This window comes from Lutra lutra, chromosome 16, assembly GCF_902655055.1.
Source record: "Lutra lutra chromosome 16, mLutLut1.2, whole genome shotgun sequence".
Classification (NCBI taxonomy): Eukaryota; Metazoa; Chordata; class Mammalia; order Carnivora; family Mustelidae; genus Lutra; species Lutra lutra.
Window position 1 is genome coordinate 15,525,042 of NC_062293.1, and position 27,647 is coordinate 15,552,688.

The 27,647-nt window shown below is 36.7% G+C and overlaps 1 protein-coding gene across 7 annotated transcripts in view; it reads right to left on the reverse strand.

The window, feature by feature from the left end:
- TANC2 (tetratricopeptide repeat, ankyrin repeat and coiled-coil containing 2) overlaps positions 1–27,647 on the reverse strand; it is a 375,400-nt gene that overhangs the window by 283,339 nt on the left and 64,414 nt on the right. Inside the window, exon 1 of one of the 7 annotated variants that reach the window (XM_047706890.1) lies at positions 1,926–1,988. The exons of the other annotated variants lie outside the window; for them this stretch is intronic. The gene's annotated coding sequence lies outside the window, so the exon portion shown is untranslated. Of the gene's footprint in view, positions 1–1,925; positions 1,989–27,647 lie in introns of those variants that run through there. 7 annotated transcript variants of the gene reach the window in all.

Genomic DNA, 27,647 nt, shown 5'->3' on the forward strand with positions numbered 1-27,647 from the left:
AAAATATAACTGAACGTCAACAATAAGTGTATATACACACATACATATACTTTGTTTATTTTTGGTGTTTTTATCTGTTGAAACTGGATGCTGAGGAGTTTCCTCACTCCAACATGTGAGTCTCAATGTTGGCCACATAGCAGACTGATCTAAAAATCCAGGGATTTAAAAAAATCCTCATGTGTAAGCTACCCCCTGGATCAATGAAGTAACAATTGGGAGGGAGACTCATGCATGACTAGTTCTTTAAAACTCCCTGGATGATTCAGCATGCAGCCAAAGTTGAGAAATATTCATAGAGATGAAGTGGTGCTTGGATACAGAAATGAACTGGATCCATCTGCAAGTTTCCAGGGCTAACAGATGCTACAGGTAAAAAATACTAATTGTACTAAAGGGTATGATCCCTAAATTGAGGAAGGTTACACTTGTATACTCACTCCCTGTTTATTACTGATTTTGGTGAGTTGGGGAGTTTATGGCGTAAACCAGGATAATATTGCATAATTTGAAGAAGGTTCTAACACACAGTTTACTAGACTAAATTTACTTTTTTGAGATGGGTTTGTGAAGTTATACTACCAAGATGATTTTGTCCTCTAGATGTAAAGCTTCCTAAGATTCTGGAAACTAGAATAGCCTCTGCTTCTTCACATCAACCTGGTCTCAAGAAAGCCCCAGCTCCTAAAGCATGAGAAGGGACATTCAGGAACTATATGAGATTTTATTTATAAAAACAGACAGGAATAAAAGACCGTGGTGCACTTAGGAAAATCCAAAGAGTCTGGTATACTAGAGCACAGAAAGTATGGGGAAAAGGCAGGATATCAAAGTAGAAAAGTTGGCAAAAGCATCATCACAAAAGGCATAATCATTATTCATGATTAGACTTCATCCTCTAAGTGTGGGGAAGAAAACGAAGGATAGTGAGCAGGAGAGTAACGTGATCTGAATGGTGTTTTCAAAAGATAAATTTGTTGAGCATTTATAAATGGCACTATGGGGTCAAAGAGGCAAAGAGATCACTGCAAATAAGCCCAGAAGAAAGGAAGGCCTGAAGAAGTACGTTAAGACGGCGAATACAGAAGAAAGGGTAGTTTTGTGGCATATTTAGGATTAAGAACCCCAAAGATTTTGTATCCTTTTGAAAGAGGTGTTCTAATCACTGTCAATCAGTTTTCTTTCCCCTTTCTTCCTTGAATCTATTCTCATCAGGCTTTCGCCCATGTTTCTCTAGCAAATTCACACTTACCAAGATCTCCTATAAAGTCTACTGCTAATTCCAGTGGTCAGTTCTGTTTTCTTACTTTTTACCTTATTATAACAACATTTGATGCAGTTCACCAGTCTCTTTTCCTTGAAGCTTTCTCTTCACTTAACCTCCAAGACATCACCCTTTCCAATCTCTGTGGTTCCCTCTTAGTCTTCCTGGCTTGTTCTGTCTCTTCTCCCCAGTCCCTACATGGCCCAGTGCCCCAGGGCTCACTTTTCTAATCGATACTCTCTCCTATGTACACTCCTTTGTTTATCTCAAATAGACTCATGGCTTTATGTTTCATCTAGATGCTAATGGTTCCCAAATCTGTCTGTCCAGCCTGAACCTTGTTTGTGAATGAGCTCAGCACTTCCAAATTGCCCACCCCAGATCTCTACTTTGAAATTAAGCAGGCATCTCAAAACTTGACACAGCCTCTCATTCCCCCTCTCACTCATTTCCCCTCTTATTCCCCCATTCCTTATTTCTGTGAACAGCAACTCCATTCTTTTAGTTGCCCCAGCCAAAAACCTGGGAGTTATCCTTAACCCCTCCCTATCTTTGTCTCATACTGCAAATGCATTCTAACAATAAACTCTGTCAGCTGTACCTTCATAGTATATCCAAACTACTTCTCACCCTTTACTCCTGTCACCCTGGTCCCAGCCACCTTTGTCTGTGACCTGGTTTCTCTGCTTCTGCTGCAGCCTGGCTTCAGTTTTTTCTCCACACAGCAATCAGAATGATTCTGTTAAAACACAAATCATGACACTCCTCTCCTCAAGGATTCCCCATCTTAGTAAGAGTAAAAGTCAAAGTACTTAGATCAAGGCGCTACACAATATGGCCCTCGTTACCTCTCTGACTTCATCTCCTACTACTCTTGCGCCTCTGACTTCACTGAAGCATACTGGTTCCCTTCATACTTTAAACATGCCAAAGAGGGGTGCCTGGGTGGCTCAGTCAGCTAAGTGTCCGCCTTCTACTCAGGTCATGATCCCTGAGTCCTGGGATTGAGCTCCGTGGCAAGGGCTCCCTGCTCAATGGGGAGTCTATTTCTACCTCTCCCTTTGCCCCTCCCCTTGTCTGCTCTTTCTCTCACTCAATCTCAAATAAATAAATAAAATCTTTTAAAAATAAAAATAAAAAATATACACAACAATGATGTACCCATATCAAGGTATCTGCCTAGAATATTTCTCTCTCAGACATCAGTATGGCCTGTTCTTTCATTTCCTTCAGATGGCATCTAAGTGTCCCCTCAACAACCATCTTCCCTCAGCACTCTGTCTAAAATCATAGCCCCCCAGACACCAGATTTACATAGACATACTTTTTTCTCCCTTCCCTGCTTCTTGCTTCTCCTTAGCAGTTACTACTAACAGATTCTATATTTTATTTATTTACTTTAATTTTAGCCATTTCCTCTACTAGAATGTAAGTTCTATGAGGACAAATAATTTTGTATTTACTCTTCTATCCCCCATGCCTACACAACAGTTGACGTCTGAATTAATTTGTGGGAGTGAAATGGGTAAAGGAAGGGAATTCTGGATGCCTTAGAAATTCCCCAAATTTGGGAATTTCACTGGACTTATTATAATTCCATTAACCAAGATAAAGCATAGATGGGAGACTGGGAAGAAGAAATAATAAGTCACTTTAACTAAAGATTTAATTTACAACCTAATTTAATCTTAACCTCTATTTAGTGCCTCATGAATTCGAATTCTAGGACTGGAAGGAGGGAAACATGAACAACCGGAAATGAAATTATTTAATCCCTTGTTTGTTTGTTTGTTTTTAAACCAAACAGGTAATTCTCAAACAGGCGCTCTGTAATGATTCTCAATTCTCAACACAAATGTTTATGTTTAACTTTTAAATACATTATTCTAATGTATTCTAATGTAAAGGAAGGTCCCTTTATTCATGTATTTGTGTAAAAATTAGAGAGGTCCATCTACTAATTAATTCCCTTTTTGAAATTTCTACTTGAATGTCTCATATATACCTCAAACTCAAAATACCCAAACAGGAAATTCTCACCTTCCCCTCACCCCTTCAAATCTGATACTATCAGAGCTCCCCATCTCAATGAATTCATCACCAAATTTTGTTGATTCTCCTTCCTAATGTCCCTTGAATCCATACCTAATCTGTTTCCAATTCCTATACCCATTCCCTTCTAAATGTTTATCCACAAAATGGCCAAATAATCATTTAGAAATGAAACTGTAATAGTTTCCCCATTTAATGTTTAAAATGTTGAAGTGATCCCCATTAGAACAGATATAAATTCTTAATATGGTCTATAAGATTCGACTTTTCCAGCTTCATTTCTAATTAGAGCTCCCTTTGTTTTCCTAATATTCGCTTTCGTTCAGTTTCTGATCTCTACCTTCAAGATCTAAAGTAGAAACCTGAGAAACAACTACTATATGCTTGGGAAGTCAGGATAAAGTGATTTTGATCCCAAATTCCTGCCTTCATATATGAGGATAAGTAAGTTTCAAAAGCACTAGTAATAGAAAATTTTTATTTTATGTCATACATTCATAATAAAATAAACCCTTAAATTTATTCCTCTTATACCTTAAAAAAATAGAATGATAGCTACTGACAGATTAAAAATCAAATCTCCCCCTCTCCCACCACACCCCTCAAAAGGGCACATCTTTCTGTTTTGACTAATAAGTATATTTAAATGTACTTGATACTCACTGAAAACCCAAAATAACAAAAAGCCAGAATATATATTATCTAATGATACCTTCATTTTTTCACAAATAAATTATACTTTATTAATCCCATATACCTATATTATTTGAATATAATGATGGCAATGAATATAAAAAATTAAGGCCAAAATGTTTTAAGGAAATTTTTTTTAAAGGAAAAACCTTGGTATATGTCATATACAAAATTCAGAACAATATTCCCTTCTCTAAACTTGTCATTAGTAAGGTCCTTACTAGAGCGTTATCACTTTGTTTTTTTCTCCTATGTAACTAGGAAACATAAATAGAACAATGATTAAGTGGTTGAATAACAGGAATTATTAGGATCTTGTGGAATACAGACATATTCAATCAGGGCAGATGGGTAGACTTGATCGACTAAGTGTCTGACTCTTAACTTCGGCTCAGGGCTGGATCTCAGAGTCCTGAGATTGAGGGGAGTCTGCTTAAGATTCTCTTTCTCCCTCTCCCTAGGTCCCTTCCCCCAGTTACATGTGTTCTCTTTCTAAAATTAAAAAAAAATTTTTTTAAAGAAATATTTAATTAAAAAATAAGGATTGACTGAATAAGGAATCAAGAAAACAGACTCACATTTAAATAAAGGAACTTCATATATGAGAAAATAGCATTATATAGCACTGGAGAAAGAAAAGGCTATTCAACAACAAATAGGGTACAAAAACTAACTTTTTCCATATGAGAAAAAACAACTATCTCCCCTTGTCATACCTCAATCTCATTACTAAAAAATTAAGGGGGAAAATGTAATAAATGTAGTAAAAATGTAGTAAAAAATCTGAAAGTGAAAAATCAAAACTTCAATCATTAAAAGAAATTTTCTGAAACAACACAGGGGTAATAAAGAAATATAAAAATGAATAAACTAAAAATTTAAACTTACATTCAACAGAGGCTTAAAGTTTTAGACTTATAACCAAAAGCAAAATCTTAAGACAGAACAGACTAAGAAAAGATATCCACAATAAATATCAAAGACTAAGGATCGATCTACAACAGGGATCTATGAACTTCTGTAAAGAGAGTAAATATTTTAGGCTTTGCAGACCATATGTTCTCTTTTGCAACTACTTCACAAAAGCACAAAAGTAGCCACAGACAGTATGTAATTAACAAATGTGTCTGTATTCCAGTAAAATTTTCTTTATGGACATAGAAATTTGAATTTCATATAATTTTCATATATTGTAACATTCTTTTTTTTTTCTGAATCATAAAATAATTGTAAAAAGTACCCTTCACTCACAGGTTGCACAAGAACAGGTAGTAGACTGGATTTGACCCAGAGAGTTTGCTGAACCCTGTCTAGAATATATAAAGAATATCCATAAATCAATAAGACAAAGATAAATCCAAGAAAAAAAAATGCACAAAGAATATAAGGAAGCTATTAACAAAAGAGGTCATCTGAAGGGCCAAACACATCAAAGGATATTTAGCTTCACTAGAAATTAAGGAAACAGAAATTAAATCAGTAGGATACTACCTTTCATGTACCAGATTAGGGAAAATGATGAAGTCCGATCATATGAATGCTGGCAAGCATACTACAAAACAGAAACTCTCAAACACTGCTGAGAAGACTATAAACTGGTACAGTGACAAAGCAAAGAAATTACCCAGTAAAAGTGAAATGCAAATGATCTACATCCTGGCAATTCCACTTTCAGGTATAGCCCCTAGAAAAACTCTGATATGTATGTAAGGATATTCATTGCAGCATGATTTGTAATAACACAGAACAAAACAAACACTGAAATAAACTCAGACTTCTCTTAGGAGAGAAATGAATAAGAGAAATGTGCTAATGAAATTGAATACTACACAACACATACGAGAAATAAACCAAATCCATATACACCAACAAGAGCAAAATAAGCAAGATGCAGAATTCCACAGAGAGAATGATACCACTTAGTAAATTTTAGAACACATACAATACTAAAAATTATTCATGGTTACAACTATATTAAGATTTTTCATCTCTGATAAAGGAGATTCAAACATCAACTTCTTTTTTTTTTTAACCAAATTCTTTATCTTTGTGTATGAATCTGTGTATTATCTACATTATGTGTCCATCTGTTAGGATATGGTGATAGCAATGAGAACTAGTGAAAAGACATGCCATATTTTATTTTGAAAGTTATAGGAATTTACATTTATGAAAACACACAACTGCAGCAAAACAGAGAATGGACTAAAGGGTACTGAGACTGGAAATGTAATAATTTAAGTGAAAAAGAGAAAATCCTAAATTAGGACGTGAGAATGGAAGAGGACAAGAGAAAACCAAGTTACGAAGCACTCAGAAGTTCTAATCAACTGGACGGGTTAGATGTTGGCAGCCATTTTGGGAATGCAGAAAGCTTTGTGTGTTTTCGAACTGCTTCCTGAATACACCTGCTATGGGCTTTTAAGTAGATTTTAGAAATTACATCTACATTAGCTGATGATGATAATGGGCCATCAACCATAGTTAAGTGATAGAAAAGGTTTTTAGAAAACAAAATATCAGTTAAAGCAATTTTGAAAGAGAGGTAGTAGCAGAAAGGTTTTCCCTGCTCTGCAGTTTCTGCCAGATTATATGCACAGCATGTCCTCCTGAGGGTTAAGGATCCTGTTGAATACTAACACCTCAATCTTCAGTTACTAGAGGAAGAGACGAGAAAAGGACCACATTAAGTACAAATCCTGGCTCCAACACTTACTGTACGTCTTTGGCCAAGTCACCGAACTTCTTTTTCTCTGCCTCTGTTTCTTCATCTGCTAAATGTGTAAAATAAAGTACAGCTAATCTTGACAATGTGGATGTGTATTGTGCAAACCGACTTATACAGGATTTTTTTTATTAATAGGGTATAGTACTGTATACATTCTCTTCTTGTGATTTTCTTAGCATTTCCTTTTTGCTAGCTTACTTCACTGCAAGAATACAGTCTTTATCACATATAACATACAAACTATGTGTTAATCAACTGTGCTATCTGTAAGGCTTCCGGGCAACAGTCGGCTATTAAAGTTTTTGGGGAGTCAAAAGTTATTTGTGGATTTTCAAATACATGGGAGTCAGCGTCCCTAACCCTTGAGTTGTTCAAGGGTCAACTGTAATAGAATTTATTCCATAAGGTTCTGAAGATTAAATGGGTAAAATTATGTATGTATTTTACGTATGCATGCATGTCCTTATATGCACACACAAAGTGCTGTTATTCTTCTTCATCAGTTACTAGGCACCCAGTAAGTGCTGGGGCATAGCACTAGGTGTTGGAGAAGCGGAGATGACAAATTTATATTGTCCGTCCTCTCACAGTACATAGCCATAACACTGTGAGAGACAGACATGTGAGCTAATGTACAGTCTTCCAGTTAAGTAACTAGGAATTCCTGAAGCTATCTCTCAGTCTTTCTGAGCCTATCAACCATTTCAATGTCATTTAATCTTCTGACAATTGCTAAACATCATCAGAAAAGGCTTAGAGTTATACAGAGAAAAACCCTTACTAATATACAAACCTAGGGATGAAGTCATTTTCTAAACCCTATTTTCATTGTCTCTAAAGCTTCCTGTTATTCCATTTCTTTTATCCTTCTAAAAGATTCATAAATAAATAAATGTAATGTTAATCTAAAAGATTCCTTAATGTATAAAACTCCCAGAAACTTGTCTCTGATTTTCTCCCCTACTCAAAGTATGTATTCATTTAACCATACTGTGAATCTGAAAGATTCATAAATAATACACTCAGAAAATACCTGGGTCCTAGAATGACAAAGATGATGATGGTTAAATGAATATTAACAAGAGTTTTTTATTGCTTAGTTGAAAATGAATTACTCTCTATAGCATAAAATCTTTTGTTTTTATGCTATAATAGAGTATTTTTACATTTTTTAATAAAAAGATGTTCCTTTATTGTCTAAAACATCTACTACAACCATCATCCCCTCATCAACTTACTTTGTAACCGTCTTCTTCAACAAAAGATAGCTTAATTGCACCCAGCTCTCTATCACAAATTTACAGTACTAATCCTTGCCAGCCATTTTGTTTTCAGCTTTGTAACACGAGCAGCCAGCTGCCTTCAGCCTGACTTTATTAGCATATCGGATAATTTAGAAAATGAGCACAGAAATGGAACATAAAAGAATAGTTAGTTTTTATCAGAATATATCTATGTATTAGATATTACTCTTTATGCCTTATACTTCTCTCCTTTCAATATAATTAATTTTCTTAATTTAAATGCTCATTTCCTGCTCACAGTAATTTTCCCTCCCCAGATCCTATAAATGAGGTTGACCTACAACTGTTTAAAAATAAGAATTTCAAATTTTAATAAAATAAACTACACAGAATATTTTCTGTAAAAGGATAAAAGGGTTGGATATTCAGCACTATAATTTATAACTATATTCCAGCAGACCACCTAGCCAAGAATAATAAATTCATAATAGCTAACATATATTGTTCTCACATTTCAAGGATGTTTCTAATAGCCAGCAGACAGCAAACAATTCTCCACCTGTTTTGACTTGCAATAGGCTGCTGTTTGAATGTCAATAACAATGTGCCCTCACCCAGCATCACTGAAGTCTTAGATGACAAAGCTAATACAAATTTAATAGGATGGGTAGGGCCAAAGAGTTCCTCTTAGTGTCCTGTTCTTCAGGACTCTTTTCCATCAGAACCTCCCTCCTCCCCCAACAAGTCCCACTCCTCTTTATTTAATAAATATTCTGAAATGCTATTATTCATTAACCCACCCTATCACTTAACATAAAACTCTTTTTAGAGAAGCTCTTCTATTTAATTAAATAACACTATTTAAAAAGTTTGCTAACTTAATAGAATATATAACACCCCTGAAGTAACTATAAGCAAAGTGGGGAGGGGGGCTGATGTGGGGGAGGCATCTGCAAGGAAACAAAATGCTCAAAAGATAGAAATTACTGAAGTGCTTTAACGACTTCATTTTCTCCTCCAAACCCCTCCCTGTTTCCACAGTATTTTTTGTGTTTTTACAGTGATGCTAACTAGCCATCCAGTCTGCTGTAGAAGCCTCTGGTTAGAACAGATTTCAAGGCTGCTGTGTCTTGTGAGGAACCAATCAGATTTCTTTGTTTCATCTGCAACATTCCATCAGGGTTATATAACATTTTAGATACATGAAACATTCTAATAAAATAGTATATTTCAATCTGTAGTTAGCTATTTATTGTCACTAAATTTGGCATATAAAAATCCTATATTATTCTTCTGTGTTATTCAATAAAATCAAAGGAATAATAGTACAGATGAGAGGGTTATTTTTCTTTTTGAGAAGATGATAGAGTGAATCTGCTTTGTCTAAAAGAAAGAGTTTGTGAAAATACAGAATGTGGGCACTCTGCAGACTACTAAGATGAATGCTGATCCTTATTATTTCTGTTTATAATAAAGTGGGTGAGGTAATCCAACACAGTGGCAAACAGCCATACAGTTGTTAATTCTTATCACATACAGCATGTCATTAGTATAGAATAAAATTTTATAAATAGATTTCAAACTCAGGCTTAATCTTTTCCAATTTTTAAAGCACGGAAAAATTAAGTTAAATGTTTAAAACACTTGGACCAATATTTGCTCTAAGAAAATCTGCACTCTAAATGTCAAACCCCAATTTAACACCTATGATACTAACCAAAAAATAGTATACCGGCAGCCCTGTTACCTATATGACCAGAATACATGCCATACACTTGTACTGGCACCATATAAATATTTCCTCTCTCAATCTCTCTCTCTGCTAGAGATAACTGCATAACTTCAACACTTCTCTTCTGTGCTATTAATATAACAACTCAGATATTCAAGAACACATTAAGCTGGAACCTGTGAATCTAGTATTTTCTTTCTTTTCTTTTTTTCTTTCTTTCTTTTTTTTTCTTTTACAACTCAAAGGCATCCCACATATGATGGTTACGAATCAGCACAGGATTAAAATAGTGCCTGAATGCATAAAAAGCTCAATCTGTTGGGTGTGGCTTAAGTAAATATATCTTGTCTCAACTGGACAGCTCCCCAGTAACATGCCGCCACTGAAACCCAAAATATATGAGTACATAAGTAAAGTGCTTCCGGGAGGGGGTGGGAAACTAAACCTCCATGTTTTTTTTTATGGCTGATGTTCAGTTGTTTCTGTACTGTACTTCTAAAATGACAGTGCCTGAGTCAATGCTGAACATTGCTCAAGAAACCAAGGACAGAGAAATTTTACTTGTCCTACTTCCTCTCCTTATTTTATACTCACTGTCTACAACATGGCCGTTCTTACAAACATTTTGCTTTCATAAAAGAGGTAATCATTTAAATGATGACTATGTGCAATGCGAATTCACACTGCATTACAGTCATCAATAAAATATGAAGTGCCAACTCCAGTGTTCATTCTACTTATTTTCCATCTCACCAGAGAATGCTCTACTAACGCTCTCTACTATTATAAAATGAACAATATAAGGAAAAAGGCATTGGTAGGAGCTGCGACAAATAAGCAACAGAGAAAATATAAAACCTGTGCTTACTTTTTTAACAATCCAGTATTAATAGTAAAAAACCCTCATGCATATGTGTATGTGTGTATACACACACATACACACACACACACACATTTAGTACAAATATAAACCTGTTTATATCTTCCATGCATACATTTATTAATGTCACACATGCAATATACCTGAAATCTCCCTATATAAGGGGCATGCAGATTTCAAAACTATACATTTTCATTCTTAAATGGCCACAATCAAACATTAAAACAGCTAAGGATTTCTGACATACTGAACTATATCCAAGCTTTTAATCTTGTTAAACAGTTTTCTCTGCTATTCAATACAGTAAACCCACCTTTGAATCATAGTGACGGTTATTTTTTTCCCATGCCCTCTACGTGCTGCACCATTTTGTTTGTCTTCTGGACAGTGGAGAAATCGGCAGACAGCAGTGAAGGAGTGTACTGGAGTCAGCAGAGGCAGTGCCAGCCTCCTACTGCAGTCTGTATATTGAACGCACTCAAACCCACAGGTGCCTACGTAAAATCCTCCAGCTGCAGCCTGCAACTTAATGTTTCCCTCGGCAGATCTGTATGCTATTTTCACTTTGCTTTAACCCAATAAATGGACAGGATGCACAACAGTGTGCACCTTTTAAAAATGAATTTTACGTAAAATACTTAAACACACACTGTCTCCATTAAGTATCTAAAAATGAGTGACATTTCAAATCAGAAGGATAATCACCAAATTATGAACATTCAGAAGGATAATCATCAAAAGAGAAATGTATTTCTAACACTCTATAAATTCTAAACTGGTAATTTAATTACTCAAAAAATATAACATTAAAAACTAGCATACAATGTACCTTACATCTTCCTACATAATTATCTTACAAAAGTAATTTTTCATATTCCATAATAATATCATGTATAAATGCATAAAAAGGTCTGCCTCTAACCATACCTTTTCATCACCAAATAATCCACTGATAAGAAGAAAATACAGAACTTATCTGTTAAAGGCTAAGTGAATCAAGGTAAACCAACGTTCAAACACTAACAGATTAAACAAGAAACAGAGGCTCACAATCCTTTCACATAAACTTCAAACACATACACTCTTATCTTAACCAAACTATAGAATTTTTTTAAAGATTTTATTTATTTATGACAGAGAAAGAAAGTGAGAGGGGAACACAAGCACGAGGGAGCTAGAGAGGGAGAAGCAGGCTCCCCACTGAGCAAGGAGCCCAATATGGGGCAGGATCTCCGGACGTCAGGATCAAGACCCGAGCCCGAGCAGAAGGCAGATGCTTAACGACTGAAACACCCAGGCACTTCCAAATTACAGAATTTAAAAACTGGGTGAAACCTTAAAGAAATCAAATAAATCTTTTTTAATTTTTCAGATGAACAGATTAAGGACTAGAGAGGTTAATACTAAGGTACCTCTCCCAAAGTCACATAGCCAGTCAGCAGCAAATCTTGGTCTTCATAAACATCTTATAATAAGTAATTAACTCCTGAAACTCACCCAAAATTGAATAGTAATGTGAATATTCCTGTAACTATTAAATAAATTTTGTAGTTAAAAACAAACAAACAGGGTCGCCTGGGTGGCTCAGTGGGTTAAGCCGCTGCCTTCGGCTCAGATTATGATCTTAGGGTCCTGGAATCAAGTCCCGCATCGGGCTCTCTGCTCAGCAGGGAGCCTGCTTCCCTCTCTCTCTCTCTCTCTCTCTGCCTGCCTCTCTACTTGTAATCTCTCTCTGTCAAATAAATAAATAAAATCTTTAAAAAACAAACAAACAAACAAACAAAGCAGGGACACCTGGATGGCTCAGTTAAGTGCTTGCTTTCGGCTCAGGCATGATCCCAAGGTCCTGTGATGGAGTCCTACATCAGGCTCCTTGCTCAGAAGGGACCTGCTTCTCCCCCTGTTTGTACTCTCTCTCTCTCTCTGACAAATAAATAAGTAAAAATCTTTAAAAAAAGAAAAAAAGTTCTACAAAAAAGAAATCTCCAGGCCCAGATGGTTTCACAGGTGAATTCTACCAAACATTTAAATAAAGAACACTAGAATTCTATATTACCTCTTCCGGAAAACAGAAGATAAGGAAACACTCCAAACTCATTTTATTTTAAGACAAAGTTAATCTGATATCAAAGCAGATAAAAACATTACATAATAAGGAAACTACTACTCTGGTATCCCTCTTGAACAAAAAAACAAAAATCCTCAACAAATATTAGCAAATCAAATCCAGTAGTGTATAAACACACACACACAATGACCAGAGAGGCTGATACTGGCATGTTCAACTTGTTTAATATCTGGAAATCATTCAATGTAATCCAGTAAATTAATGATTTAAAGAAAAACCATATGATGATATCACTTGATGCAGAAAACTAATTAACAAAATCCAACATCCATTCATGAAAAAATTAAGAAAATTAGGAATAGAGGGGAATTTGCTCAACTTAATAAAGAACATCTACAAAAAACCAACAGCCAACATCATACTTAGTGGCAAAAACTAAATGCTTCCCACTTACGATCAGAAACAAGGCAAGAGCACACATTCTCACCACTCTTGGCTACCATCATACACTAGTCATTGCATACAGACTGGAAAGGAAAAAATAAAACTATCGTTATTCTCAGAAGGCATTATTGTCCACTTAAAAATTCAAAGTAGTCTACAAAAAACAAACAAATAAAACCCCCCAAAACACCTCTTAGTACTAAGAGCTGAGTTTAGCAAGGTCACAGTACAATCTCAAAAAACAAAAATCAATCAATATTATATATAATCTCAAGATTTTAAAGGAATACCATTAACAATAGTTAAAAAAAGAAAACACTTAGGTATAAATCTGACAAAATAAATATAGGATCTGTATGTTAGAAACTACAAAATGCTAATGAGAGACATCAGGTAAGACCCAAATAAATGGAAAAAGTATCATGTTTATGTACTAGAAGACCCCACATGGTAAAGATTTCAATTCTACTCCAAATGATCTATAGATGTAATGAAATTCCAACTAATATCCCAGAAGTTTTTTTTTTTTATACACAGAGATTCCAAAATGTATATGGAAAGGCAAAGAATCTAACCTATCTAAAACAAGTTTGCAAAAGAAAAACAAAGTTACAGGAACCATACTAGGAGGTTTTAAGACCTCCTACAAAGCTACAGTAATCAAGACAGTATTATACATAAACAGACCATGGAAAATAATAGATGGTGCATAAATAGACCCAAACAGGGGCGACTGAGTGGCTCAGTCAGTTAAGTTTCTGCCTTCGGCTCAGGTCATGATCTCAGGGTCTTGGGATTGAGCCCCACATCGGGCTCCCTGCTCAGCAAGGAGCCTTATTGTCCCTCTCCCTCAGCCCTGCTTGTCCTCTCTCTCTCTCTTAAAAAAAAAAAAAAGAATAAGGAAAGAGAAAGAAATAGACCGAAACAAATATGGCCAACTGATTTTTTTACAACGATGCAATAGCAATTCAAAGGAGAAAGGACGGTCTTTTCAACACTAGTGTTGGAACAATTGTATATCCATACGCAAAAAACACACACATCAACCTTAACCTCATTTATTATATGAAAAATAGCTCAAAACAGACAACAAACTTAAATATAAACTGTAAAACTTTAAGGAAAAAAATAGCAGAAATCTTTATGACCTGGGTAAGACACAGATTTAAGATATGATACCAAAAGCATGACGACTCTTTTTTTTTTTTTTTTTAAGATTTTATTTATTTAACAGAGATCACAAGTAGGCAGAGAGGCCGGCGGGGGGCGGGGAGCAGGCCCCCTGCTGAGCAGACAGCCCGATGCAGGGCTCGATCCCAGGACCCTGAGATCATGACCTGAACTGAAGGCAGCATCTTAACCCAATGAGCCACCCAGGCACTCCATAACCCATTAAAAAAAGATAACTGGACTTCATCATCAAAATTTAAAATTTTTGCCCTGAAAAAAAATCACTGTTAGGAGAACAACAAAAAAGCAACCAACAAAGGGCTTGTATCTAGAATATATAATGAACTCTCAAAAGTCAACAGCAAGAAAACAAACAACCAAATTTAAAAATGAACAAAAAATCTAGAGAGACACTTGACCATACAGGATATACAAAAGGCAAACAAGCACATGAATATATGTTCAGCATCATTAGCCATTAGAGAAATGCAAATTAGGGGCGCCTGGGTGGCTCAGTGGGTTAAGCCGCTGCCTTCGGCTCAGGTCATGATCTCAGGGTCCTGGGATCGAGTCCCACACTGGGCTCTCTGCTCAGCAGGGAACCTGCTTCCTCCTCTCTCTCTCTGTCTGCCTCTCTGCCTACTTGTGATCTCTGTCTGTCAAATAAATAAATAAAATCTTAAAAAAAAAAAAAGAGAGAAATGCAAATTAAAAAACACAGTGAGATACCACTACTCATTTAACAGGATGACTAAAATTAAAAGATATAGTATCTTGACAATATCAAGTGCCAGCAAGGATGCGGAACAATTTGAAGTCTCATACTTTGCTGGTGGGAATGAAATTTGCTCTGGAAAGTAGTTTGGCAGTTTCTTATAGCTAAACATACACTTCCCATATAATCTATAAATCTCTCTCCCAGGCACTGACCCTGGAGAAATGAAAGCTCACAATCTCACTAAAACCTGTATATGAATGTTTATAAGTGGCTTTATTCATAACTGCCCCAACATGGAAACAACTCAAATGTTCTTCAGTAGGTGAGTGAATAAAGAAACTATGGTACATTCATACAATAGCATACCACTGAGCAATAAAAAACAACTACTGGGGGACACAACAACTTGAATGAAACTCAAAGGCATTATGCTGAATAAAAGAAGCCAGTCTTAAAAGCTGTATTATTCCATCTTCCATTTATATCACATTCTTAAAACAAGCAGAACCTATGGAGATAGAGAAAAATAGTTCATTGCTTTTCAGGATGAGGCGTGGGGTAAGGGTGTAACTAGAAAAGGGTATCATAATGTAACTGGTACCATGATGTATACTATTTGTGGTGGCAGCTACATACATTCATATGCATGTTAAAATTCACTGAACTGTACAGGGACACCTGGGTGGCTCAGTCAGTTGGGTGTCTGATTCTTGGTTTCAGCTGAGGTCATGGTCTCAGGGTCTTGAGATTGAGGCTTGTGACAGGCTTGCACTCACTGCAGTCTACTTGAGATTTTCTCTCTCATTCTCCCTCTTCCTTGGCCCCTCTCCCTGCTTGTGCTCTCTCTCTCTCAAATAAATGTTTAAAAATTCACAGAACTATAGATACACGAAGTAAATATTACCTTTTGGTTAGTTTTTAAAACTTCAGCCACTACCATGTGATTGTGACTTCCAATTCTAGACCTCTTACTCTGCCCTATCCTAAACCCCTAACCCATATATCTAACTTCTCTTAAATATACCATTATTGGTCCAAATTTAATATCTCCAAAATGAATTCATTACATACGCCCTCAAACTTCAAGTGAGTGAGACCCACCATTCACCCAATCATCTAAGCCAGAAACATGAGTATGAACCTTGAGTAAGTATTTTTATTTAAATTCAATTAGCCAACATATAGTACATTATTAGTTTTTGATGTAGTATTCAAGGATTCATTAGTTACATATAATACCTAGTGCTCATTACATCTTGTGCCCTCCTTAATGCCCATAAGTTTTGCAGTTACTATATAACTAGGACCATAACTTGATCTACAGCACTGCTATATCTCTAGTACCTCTAACTGGAGCAAGCACTCATCAAATATTTTTGTTGAGTGAATAAATAAAATAAAAAAATTTAAAAAATGATGGTATCTCCTTCATTTAAGCCAAGATTCAGTCAAGTCCAGTTGACTCTTCCATTGTATCTACTCATCTCCACTGCCACCCTCTTATTTCAGGCCCTCACAATCTCTCACCTGGACAATGCTGCCACTGCTTCTAAAAATGACATGTGTTCTGCCCCACGCACCTTCATACCCACACACCTCTTTCTGGGAACTGCCCTTTACTAATCTTCATTTCATCTACTACTTTCTCTCTCTGCCGTAGTTGATTTCCACTAATCAACTTGGTTACCTAACCCAAGCCGACATGATGACAAACCTTACCCAAACCCTACTCCAGAGCACAAACTGATTTGTTCAGGGGTGGATACCAGAACTAAATTAGGCCAGAGTTAACCTACCCATGGGCATACAGATTTGAAAACAAAACGATTGAGTTGGTATCCGCCTCTGGGCACCTGAACTATAAGATGTATAACTCAAATGTTGTTAGTAGCTGTGTTCTACTATTTGAACCGAATAGTAGAGGAAACTAATGTTTTAGATCAGAAAAAAATGAAATAGACGTGCAGAAAGAAGCAGATATAAGAAATGAAAGCCAACCAAAGTACAAACTACCTATGTAATTTTCTAAATTTATCAAGCTCCCTCATAACTTCAGCCTTTATAATTTCTGTATCCTCTGCCTAAAATGATGATAGTCACTACCTCCTCCACGAATTGTTCCTTCCTCCACAAGTCTGAGATGCAGTTCTTCCTCTGTACTCCAATAGTATCCTGGCAGAACTTTATCATAATACTGTTCACACTATATTTTAATACTAGTGATTTATGTATACCATAGTGTATAATCTGGTAGAGACTATGTCTTATATCCCTAAGTAAACTATATCCCTCAGTATTTCACCTGACCCATAGTAGGTGCTCACAATATAATCAGGGATGAAAAGATAGAACAGAGAGAGGAGGTGAAGAGAGAAGTACCTAAAGTGTATCTAACAGTACTTCAGCCTCAGAATATAAAGTAATTGGAAGGTTAACAGAAAGGAGATTTATTACTAGTCTGGCCATCATTCTTTAAGATGGGAACAAAGAATAGCCACAAGGTAACACAATATTCTGAGTAAAGAAATGACTGCACTAACTAGCGCATGAATAATAACAGAGGTAACAGAACGAGGCATCAAGTAAAATTTTAGGGCAAAAAAGTACAGCTAGGCATTATTTTGAAAAAATAAATTTTTCTGCAATATTGTTTTTCTCCCACCAAATATTCAAAAGCAGCCAAGTCTTTTGTGGTTAGGATGGGAAGTGATGGCAAAAAAGCAGACAAATCTGTTCCAAATATTTGAGTTGAAAAATCTGGCCCCTTAACAAAAAACACAGAAAGGATTCATAGAATTAAAAATATATATTCAGGAGAAAAGAATTAGTAAGAGCTAATCTCCCATGTACTCATACTTTATAAACTAGAAAAGAATTACACTGATCAGAACAATATAGAAATCTATCTTCTAGCATGATCATCTGGTTTGTTTCCCAGGCAAGGCCTCGCATACAGAAAAATCCTATGGTTCAGAGCCCGGTCTTTAGCTTTGCAGGTCAGAAACCAAGTCTTTAAAGAAGATAGGTCTTAAAAGTAGGTAAGACTCAAAGAGACTGACTTATGCCACCATAGCTCTATTTCACCTGCAAACTTCACAGCAAAGTATACACATTATTGACAAACATAAGTATAAGGGCCTACTTAGCCAGAGCGACCCCATCTCGGTAGAACAGCCCATTTTGTTGTTTATGCAGTGAACTTAGATTGATCCTGCCCTCTCCCCCACTCCCCAGAGGAACTTACTTAGAAACAAGTCTGGGAAACCAGTAAAATATGGCCGACCAGCTCCTGGTAACAGAGCCCAGACCAGGACATGTCAGGCCAGGTGGAGGCATCCAATCAGTAAAGCGCACATACTATCTCCCTAACTACCAAAGAATATGGGCCCCGCCTTTTGGGCGCCAATTCTGACCAAGGTGATAGGCTAGTTCAAATATCTACTATAGGGTAAATTGTAATTCAATTGGTCACCCGTGTGTGACCTAGCATGACTATGCAACTTTCTCTGTGTGTTACAATCTCATTGGCCACCTGTGTGTGGCCAGGCTCAACTACATGGCCTTTGCCCTATAAAAGTTAGTCTATAAGGCTGGGGAGGGGTTGCTCTCTCTGCAAGAGGCGGCCCCCACCGGTCGGTTTGATTCTCCGTGCTGGCGCGAAATAAAGCTTTGCTTGACCTTCACTTTGTATCAGTCTTGCTCCTTTGATCACGGACCCTAACAATAAGGAGGTCCTCCTGTCTTTCCTATTTAGGGGCAAACACAGGCTATTGTAATTCTTGGTAAGGAAAAAACTACTAATTTTAGAAATAAACCAAAAAACCCCACAGTTAGATTAGTACCAAAGTGGCAGGTTCCACTGGTTGTCCATCCAATCCCTTCTTTCACACTAACAGAACACCGATTTTATTTTAGTTTTTTTAGGTTGGTTCTCTTCCCTAGCCTTTGGGAGTGAACCTTAATTAGTAAATGAATCTTAGTAATAATAATTGCAATTTCATTAATTGGATTAAGAAAGTTACATGCTTTTCTTTGGTCAACAGGATGTGAAGCAAATGGGGGAGAGATGGATTTCAAGAAACTTTTCTCAATCTTAAAAATGGACCCAAGAAGGCCAGTTGTTCTACCAGTCTCTGACAATGATGTGTGCAAATATACACGTTGAAGGTGTGGTAATTCTCTTGCAGCTATGTACAAACTGGAAAACAATGACCAATACACTGAAAATGGCAGAGCAGAGAGATGGAAAGAAACTGAGTCCTTGGTGATGCTGCTGAGCCTCAGAATTAACTTCTCTATAATCACCACACCTCCAGAATTTTCTATTATATGAAATTATAAATTCCCTTCATATCTCAGTCATTCTAAATTGGATCTTTGGTAATTCTAACTATTCTAACTGCTACAACAGCAAATAAAACTGACTAGGGAAAAGATTATACAGGACTTAATCAAAGAAATTTTAACAGAAAATTCTCATTTCCTCTAGAAATTTCAAACTTAAAAAGTCTGGGGCAGAGGGGGGCGCCTGGGTGGCTCAGTGGGTTAAGCCTCTGCCTTCAGCTCAGGTCATGATCTCGGGGTCCTGGGATAGAGCCCTGCATCTGGCTCTCTACTCAGCGGGGAGCCTGCTTCCCCTTCTCTCTCTGCCTATCTCTCTGCCTACTTGTGATCTCTCTCTGTCAAACAATTAAATAAATAAAATCTTTAAAAAAAAATGGGGGGCAGAGGTGCTGAGTTTAGATGCTAAAATCTTTTTTACTCATCAGTTACTTAAAACCTTGCAATGGCTCCCTTGTGGCTTTAAAGCTATAATCCAAACTTCAGCATGGTACACAAGACGCTTCACTGACTGATGAGTGATTAACTGTCCATTCTTTTTAGCAACTTTCTAAGTCACCCTAGGTTCCAGGAATAGAGAATTCTTACACATGCCAGAATGTACCATATGGTCTCCTATCTTCATCTACTGGCAAATGTTACCTTCCCAGTGTGCCCTCACTCATACTTATCTTTCAGTGTTCAACTTGCATTCTCCTCTCCTTCCTCTCCCTAAACTGTATTATCACTGTTAGGCTAGGAATCTCTCTCCTATATTAAACTTTAAGCTCTCAGAGAACAAGAACTATCCCCAGCATGTATCACAATGCTTGATACAGAATAAGCACTAAAAAAACCCTTTGTGATTTAATTAACCATACTTGGGGGGCAGTCCTAAGTTCTTTCCATTACAATTCTGGATGCAGACTTATAAAATATATCCATCATCACAGAAAGTTTTACTGAATAGCATTACTCTAAAGGGTCACTAAGTTACAAAATATAAGATGAAATAATATGGCTTTTTTCAGAAAATTCATGCCACATGACAAACGGGACCAAGAACATAAAATGTCTAAGAGATAGCTCTGTTCCCAATAACATTCTTGGTCTGAACCCAGACTACTACCTAAATGCTTTACAATAACCATAAATGATATTTACACCAAGTTCTTTCCTAATCAAAATGGTAAGTTTATTTTAGATAAAAATCTTTTTTTTTTTTTTTAAGATTTTATCTATTCATTTGACAGAGAAAGAGATCACAAGTAGGCAGAGAGGCAGGCAGAGAGAGAGGAGGAAGTGAGCTCTCCACTGAGCTGAGAGACCGATGCGGGGCTCAATCCCAGGACCCTGAGATCATGACCTGAGCAGAAGGCAGAGGCTTAACCCACTGAGCCACCCAGGCACCCCCTTAAAATAAAATCTTTAGTGAGCAAATCATCCCACAATTTTAAAATTTTTACATGCAATTCAAGTTAATGTAGACTAATACATGAGTATAATTTTGGTTAAAGTATTTAATGTAGTGCAAGGCACATAATAAATATTCAATAAATATAGGCTGAATCTGAGTCTACTGTAATGCAGATGAACAAAGTTTTTTCCCAAGTTTTATATCTTTATATACTGTAATAGCCAAGGGCAGGCTGCCTCAAAATGAGCCACCTTAGCATAAAGACCATTTTGAGTTAGAAAGCAATCAAAACCCAGCAAATTCAGGGAAAGTGCTTTACCTCACCTCAACTGCCTAAAAAGAATTTAGAGAATCTACTATAGGAACAGAGTTATCCTCATAGATAACTACGTTATTGTATAAACTAAGTGTGGTATATTGGGAGGAACCTGACAAGACCTGTTTGATCCAAGTCCTCCATGTCCCATTTTGTCTGAGTGGCCCAGCAAACAATTGTTTACTAAACATTTACTCTTCTTCATCTTCCTGTGAAGGGTATTCCTTCCCCTTGAAGCCCAGGACCCTTTCCCCTCCTCCTTAGTTCAGAAAGACATATATACCTTATGATGCCTCTCTTTGGAATCTCCATGTCTATATGGATTTTCAATACTTAGTTTACTAAATTTGATTTTCTCCTGTTAATCTGTCTCATGTCAATTTGATTTTTAGTCTAGAAGAAGGATAAAAAACAGGAATTTTTGTTCCCTGACAATACATACAGAAAGGACATTTCAATACCATAGACATAGGTTTACTATCTGAGGATAGTAAAACTCTTTTGTTATAGAAATAGAATTAGTGTTATAGCGATATCTTTATCATATCTGCCATAATTACTGATACATCCTATTAATTACAAGAAATAATTTCACGAAAGACATTCCATCTGAAAATTGCTGAACCATGGAGCTACCATGCAAGAATTTCAGTCATTCTAATAATAAAGATAACGTTTTCAATTGTTACTTATTCCTTCAACTTATTAAAAGATTAAGGGTGGTTTAGGAAGAAACAAAACAAAATCAAACCCAGCTTGTTAATCTTTAGTTTAAAAACATGACTAGCTTACTTTATATCCTGGTGAGACATAAAAGATCCTTATGAAACTTTTTTAGAGAACCAGTTCTTTTGATGGAAGATACTTAGGGATGAATGAAAGAAAATCATGGCTCTTGGGGTTGGTGGGGAGGCTAAGTCAGTTAAGCATGTCTGCCTTAGGCTCGGGTCGTGAACTCGAGGTCCTGGGATGAAGCTCCGTGATGGGCCCCCTGCTCAGTAGGGAGTCAGGTTCTCCTTCTCCCTCTGCTCCTGCGCCCCCATGCTATCACTCTCGCCATCTTTCTCTCTCTCTCTCATAAATAAATAAACTCCTAAAAAAAAAAAAAAAGAAAGAAAGAAAATCATGACTCTTAGAACACTCTGAATCTGGAAAAAATTAAGTTAATCTATTTTCTCCAGGAAGTCAAATAAAACCTGAATATAAGAAATTTATGAAAATGGGAAGGGGAGGTTGCAGAACACATTTATAATGTTAAATTTTGGGGTACTGGGTTTCTTTTATTATTCACTTATTTATTTGAGAAAGAGACACATGCACGTGCACCCACACACAAGTGGGAGGAGGGGCTGAGGGAGAGAGAAAGAGGGAAAGAATCTCAAGCAGACTCTGCACTGAGCATGGAGCCCAACACTCGGCTCAATCCCATGACCCCCATATCACGACCCGAGCCAAAACCAAAAGTTCAACACTTACCTGACTGAGTGACCCAGGAACCGAAACAGAGTTTCTTTAAAGACATACAACTTGCAGTAAAGATGTTCCCCATTCACAGAACCGTACTCCAAAGATCCTTGAGGACAAGAGTTTATGAAAGCCACCCCACAGCAACTTTTAAAAGATAGTTTCTCTTTTTAGCATCTCACTCATTTCATGGATCTATCATTAACATTTTACTATCACGAGTACATGTATGTATTTTTATTAAAACTGCCATATAGGAGTACCTGGGTGGTTCAGTCAGTTAAGCATTAGAATCTTGGTTTTGGCTCAGGTCATGATATTGGGGATCGTGGGACTGAGCCATGCGGCTGGCTGTGTGCTGGGTGTGGAGCCTGCTTAACAGGCCCTCTCACCCTCTCTGTCTGCCCCTCCACGCCTCCTCAAAAAATCTGCACATATCACAAATAAGCATGATTATATTACATATGAGGAAACCATGAGGTAGTACTAAATATCACAAAGTTGCAAAAGCACACATCTATAATCTAGAGCATTTAAGTTTTCTAAGAAAACAAAAAACTAGATCTATTTAGATGAAAAATCTGACAGTGTTAAAATAATTTACCATTTTAACTTGGTGAAAGCATTACCAAATATCAAACTATGCTCTATGAAAAAAAGCATTAAAAGAAAATTTTATGTTTTAACACTACTAAAATATCTTTTTAAATCAAAAATTAGGATCTATTTCCTAAATATTTATTTTTCCTCATTGCACATTCTGATTTGTGAATGTAGAATTTTAAGTGGCATATCTGAAATATACTTGGCTTTTTAAAGTAACTGATATGCAGGAAGAGTGCCCAGATTAAGCCAGTTTAAATGATTTAATCTTTTAAAAAATTGTTTAAAATATATGATTGGATTAATAACTGAAGACAGCTTTCAGAGGAACTTCAATCAGTATTTTAAATTTCAAGCACCTTGCGCACTAGGCAAAGAATGGGCACCTGGAGGACAGGCACAAATTAATTACAAGAATGAAAACAACAGGGGCGCCTGGGTGGCTCAGTGGGTTAAGCCTCTGCCTTCAGCTCAGGTCATGATCTTGGGGTCCTGGGATCGAGCCCCACATGGGGCTCTCTGCTCAGCAGGGAGCTTGCTTCCTCCTCTCTCTCTGCCTGCCTCTCTGCCTACTTGTGATCTCTCTCTCTCTGTCAAATAAATAAATAAAATCTTAAAAAAAAAAAAATGAAAACAACATCCCTTAAATTGGAAAGAATGAGTCACAAAAGGACTTCTGCTGATAGCAAAAACCCTACATAGATTTCTCTGGCTTCCTTCTTCAGTAACAAGAATGGAAACAGAAAACCGTGAAAACAGACAACCTTGGAAACGAATTTTTGGCCTATGTAATTGTAGTGCAGGGCTAAAAGGGCTTGTAACATTAATTTGTCCTAAAGCCCAGGGGAAGCATAATTCCAAAGCTCAAATAAGGGTAGACTACACAGGAACCCAGAAGAATGGAAATAAACCATAGAGTTAAATAAATTTTATTTAAAAGCAAAATTCTATTAGTTGAGGGAAACTGGAGGGGGAGATGAATCATGAGAGACTATGGACGCTAAAAAACAATCTGAGGGTTGGGTGAGCCTGGTGGTGGGTATTATGGAGGGCACATATTGCATGGAGCACTGGGTGTGGTGCATAAACAATGAATTTTGTTACACTGAAAAGAAATTTAAATAAATAAATAATTTATTAAAATTGAAAAAAATTCTATGCAAAGGTAAAAGCTTCTCTCTGGATAGTTATTCATTTAATATATGATCACTGTACACATAATATGGGTCCAAAATCATGCAATGTCACAAGTTAGCTAGTCTCTCTTGCCAGAAATTTCAGAACAAACTATTTCTGCTCATTCTTTTCCTTTCCCAGATATTCTAGTAACCAAGTCCTTTCTATTTTACCTCAAAATGTCTGCCTATGTAACCTCATTGATCATACTGTCACTTCTTTACTCTTTTCATCATCTCTTAACTAGGATCTCCTCACTACAGTCCATTTTATGCACTGATCCCAGAAATATTTTCCTATAAATGTAATTCACGCATAAAACAAGTACCACTAAGTGCTTACTAGGTGCTGAGGTGTGCTAAGGATATAGCAGTGGAAAATAGAATGAACTTGTCATGAATCTTGCTTTCCAGTAGGAAAGAGAGATAATAAAACAGAGTAACAAGATATAAAATAAGATAAATAGTGATAATTACAATAGAGACAGAATATAAAAGGGTTGTACATGCAAAATAATAAGAGGGATGTAAAGAAAGGGTAGGGGGCATCTCCTTGCTGTAATTTCTCACTATGGCCTTCACTATTTGTCATTCCATTCTGTTAATTCTCTCTCCCACTTGACTATACACAAATACTCTACCTTAAGCCAGTAAGAACAGAGGAGAAAATATCCACAACTGGAAGGGAAGCATTATCTAACTTAACTTGCCCAATTCTCATCTTTATATTTGCCACTCTAGTTGAGAATCCGTGATATTTTTAGTAAATATTGCAGGAGTGTATGGGCAGAAAAATTATTGAGATCAATATTCTGCTGCATGAAAAATATTGTTTTTAATTAACCTCAACTGTATTACTGTACATTTAATAATCAGGAAAGGCAGGGGTACCCTAGGTGGCTCATCTGATTAAGCATCTGACAATTGATTTCAGCTCAGGTCATGATGTCAGGGTTGTGACATGCTGAGCATGGAACTAGCTCAAGATTCTCTCCCCTTCTCCCTTTGCCCCTCCACCCCCTACTCACTCTCTCTCTCTCTCTCTAAAAAAAAATAATAATAATAAAATAATCAGGAAAGTCATGGAGAGATGTTAATATTTACATTTAAGGCAATTTTTCAAATAATAAATATATAAGAAACTGACAAGTCAACTAACAGCAAATAATTGGTACCCATTTTTAACATTTCCATGAAAAATAAGGGGAAAAAAATCAAAGAGCAAAAATGCACACAACTTAAAAAAAAAATCTCTCTCAACTACCACAAGAAGCCACTAAACTCTGGCCTACTTGTTGCTGTGACATAATCCTTAGCAATTTAAAATCTCTTAACATCCAACTTGTTACTTCAAAGAAAAGATACAGTTTTCAGATCTCAGTTTAGACTTAATTCCATTACTAACTGTCTCATTTATTCAGTGACAGCAATATATGAAAAGTGAAAATTCAAGTTTCTACTATGGCTGTCTACTAGCTGTAGACACTCGAGAAAGTCTTTTTATCTTGAGCAAGTCTTTTTTCTCTCATCTGTAAAATGACATGGTATTTGCTATACAGATTAAATGAGGTAAGATATGTTAAAGTCATCTGCTTTTGTGAAACAGAACATAAGCAAATGTAAGGTAAGAATTAGTCAACAAAGCCAGTAACTTTACTTGACCTCTTATACTCACTTACAATGAAATAAGGATATATAAAATGTAAATACAGTGACAGTCTGAACTGATGGGAGGACAGAAAAAAGTGTACATCCCTTAACCATAAGATAGTTAACCTATCTATATTAGGAAAACATTTCTATAAAGTTCATAAACAACAGAAGTTACATATTAGGAATACGGGCAATAAGCACTACAGCACATGAGGCAAAAGGCTGATAATTATGAACCAAAATGAGATAAAAGCTGGACTTTAATGACTGATTAGATAGGATTAAAGAGGTAAGTTGAAAGCAAGTGGCAAGTTTATTCCAGATAGAGTGAGTGTCATGATCAAAGGGGTAAAACATTAATAATATAAAGGATTAAGAAGTCTGATTTAGGTAAAGTAGAAAGTTTTTTTTTTTTTAAAGATTTTATTTATTTATTTGACAGAGAGAGATCACAAGCAGGCAGAGAGGCAGGCAGAGAGACAGGAGGAAGCAGGATCCCTGCTGAGCAGAGAGCCCGATGCGGGACTCGATCCCAGGACTCCGAGATCATGACCTGAGCCGAAGGCAGCGGCTTAACCCACTGAGCCACCCAGGCGCCCCTAAAGTAGAAAGTTTCTTAATAAGAATTACAGAGAATAAGGCTTGAGAAGTTAGGTGAGGTCAGGTACTGCCAAGCTAATAATTTTTTAGCTAAGAAAATTGACATGGCGGGGCGCCTGGGTGGCTCAGTGGGTTAAGCCGCTGCCTTCGGCTCAGGTCATGATCTCGGAGTCCTGGGATCGAGTCCCGCATCGGGCTCTCTGCTCAGCAGGGAGCCTGCTTCCTCCTGTCTCTCTGCCTGCCTCTCTGCCTGCTTGTGATCTCTCTCTGTCAAATAAATAAATAAAATCTTTAAAAAAAAAAAAAAAAAAAAGAAAATTGACATGGCAGTAGGATGAGAGTGAGGGCAGATGATGGTGAATCACAGAAAACAGTATATTTGTTCATTCATTCAACAAATATTTATAGATCTACTAATTTCTAGGCATATTCTAGATGCTGGAAATCAGTCAGTCAGTAAACTTGTAGGGCTTGTACTTATCAAGAAAGACTGACAACAACCCAAACCAAGCAAAGTAAAATATCTCAAAAAATGATATCTATTCTCAGGACAGAAATGATAATTGGATGGAGTATGAACATGGTAGGGGATGAAAAGGAAGACCACTGAGGAGACTGAGAGGAAAGGCAAGTGAGTATTACATGCATATGTGGTGGCAGAGGTATATGGGAAATCTCTGTATTTTTCCCTCATTTTGCTATGAACCTAACAGTGACCTAAAAAATAAAGTCTATTTTATTTTTTAAAAGATTTATTTATTTATTTTAGAGAAAGAGAGAGAGCATGAGCAGGAGGAGCAGATGGAAAGAGAAAAATCAAGCAGACACTGCATAGAGAATGGCACCTGATGCAGGGCTCAATTTCATAATACTGAGATCACCACCTGAGGTGAAATTAAGAGTTGGACACTTAACCAAATGCATCTCCCAAGTACCCCTGAAGTCCATTTTTTAAAGATTTTATTTATGTATTCATTTAGAGAGAGAGCACACATGCATGAGCAGGGGGAGGGGTGGAGGGAGAGGGAGAAAGAGAATCCCAAGCAGACTCTGTGCTGCCCTGAGCAAGTAACCCCACACAGGGCTCAATCTCCCAACTCTGAGTT